We start from the raw sequence: 2,180 nt of genomic DNA, 5'->3' as shown, positions 1-2,180 counted from the left end.
GTTACCCAGGCTGGAGTGCAATGGTGCGATATCGGCTCACCGCAACCTCCGCCTCCTGGGTTCAGGCAATTCTCCTGCCTCAGCCTCCTGAGTAGCTGGGATTACAGGCACGTGCCACCATGCCCAGCTGATTTTTTGTATTTTTAGTAGAGACGGGGTTTCACCATGTTGACCAGGATGGTCTCGATCTCTTGACCTCGTGATCCACCCGCCTCGGCCTCCCAAAGTGCTGGGATTACAGGCGTGAGCCACTGCGCCCGGCAATTAATTTTCACATATTTGTGAATCTCCTAATTTCCTTTTCATTACTGATTTCTAATTTCATTATATTGCGGTTGGAGAATGTACTTTGTAAGGTTTCAGTCCTTTTAAATGTATTGTGACTTGTCTCAGAAGGTCTACACAGGAGAATGCTCCACGTGCACTCGATAAGAATGTGTATTGTGCTGCGTTGGGCGCAGTTTTCTTTAGACGTGACATTACGGAAAACGCTGGGCTAACTGGTTACAGCATTGCATGCTGCTCTGGTCTTCTGTATCCTTAATGGGTTTCTTGTTTGGTTGTTCTGTCCATTACTGAGACTGAGGTATTGAAATCTTCAACTCCTGCAATTTCTAGAAATAGAAATTGTCTATTTCTCTCTTCCTTTCTGCCAATTTTTGCTTCATGTATTTTATTTCATTTATTTATACAAATATTTTTTTGAGATAGGATCTCGGTCCATGTCCCAGGCTGGAGTGCAGTGGTGCGATCTTGGCTCACTGAAACCACCACCTGCCAGGTTTGAGCCATTTTCCTGCCTCAGCCTCCTGTGTAGCTGCGATCATAGGCATGCACCACCACACCTGGCTAATTTTTGTATTTTTAGTAGAGGTGAGGTTTCACCTTGTTGGCCAAGCTGGTCTGGAACTCCTGACCTCAGATGATATGCCCGCCTCGGCCTCCCAAAGTGCTGGGATTACAGGCGTGAGCCACTGTGCCCGGCCAAATCTTCTTTAAATGTTTGGTAGAATCTACTGGTGAGGCCATCAGGCCTATGGCTTTTCCTTGTCAGGAGGTTTTTGATTACTGGTTTAATTATATTTATAGACTATTCAGATTGTGTTTTTTTCCTGATTCAGCCTTGGCAGGTTTCACATTTCTAGGAATTGTTCATTCATCTCGCGTAACTGATTTGTTGGTGTGCTGTTGTCCACAGTGCTGGCCTCTGTTTATATTTCTCTAGACTTGGTAGTAGGGTCTGCACTTTCATTTCAGTAATTTGTCTTTTTTCTTAATCATTCTAGCTGAAGGTTTGTCAATTTTGCTACTCTCAAAGGACCAATTTTCAGTTTCATTTAGATTTCCTGTTTCTCTTCTATCTGCATTTATCTATTCTCTAATCATTATTATTTCCTTTCTTCTATTAACTTTGGGTTTTGTTCTTTTTCTAGATCCTGAGTCATAAAGTTTGGTTGTTGCCTGGAGATCTTTCTTCTTTTTTTGTTTTTAGAGACAGGGTCTCACTCTGTTGCCCAGGCTGGAGTGCAGTGGCACCCTCACAGCTCACTGTAGCCTCAGCTTCCTGGGCTCAAGCCATCCTCCTGCCTCAGCCTCCCGGGTAGCTAGGATTACCTGTGTGCACCACCGTGCCTGGCTAATTATTTATTTATTTATTTATTTAAGACGGGGTTTCACCATGTTGGTCAGGCTGGTCTTGAACTCCTGACCTCAGGTGATCTGCCTGCCTTGGCCTCCAAAGTTTTTGGATTACAGGCGTGAGCCACCATGACCGCCCGCTAATTATATTTTTTTAAAAAGATAGGGTCTTGCTAAGTTGCCCAGGTTGTGTTCAGGTGATCCTCCCACCTCAGCCTTACAAAGTGCTGGCAATAGCCGGTCATGGTGGCTCACGCCTGTAATTCTAGCACTTTGGGAGGCCGAGGCGGGTGGATCACGAGGTCAAGAGATCGAGACCATCCTGGTCAACATGGTGAAACCCCGTCTCTACCAAAACTACAAAAAATTAGCTGGGCATGGTGGCGCGTGCCTGTAATCCCAGCTACTCAGGAGGCTGAGGCAGGAGAATTGACTGAACCCAGGAGGCGGAGGTTGCGGTGAGCCGAGATCACGCCATTGCACTCCAGCCTGGGTAACATGAGTGAAACTCCGTCTCAAAAAAAAAAAAAAAAAAAAAAAAA

The sequence above is a fragment of the Sapajus apella genome, unplaced genomic scaffold (genome assembly GCF_009761245.1).
Source record: "Sapajus apella isolate SASKATOON/1434 unplaced genomic scaffold, GSC_monkey_1.0 scaffold48, whole genome shotgun sequence".
Lineage (NCBI taxonomy): Eukaryota > Metazoa > Chordata > Mammalia > Primates > Cebidae > Sapajus > Sapajus apella.
Note: the sequence above shows the minus strand (reverse complement) of the source record.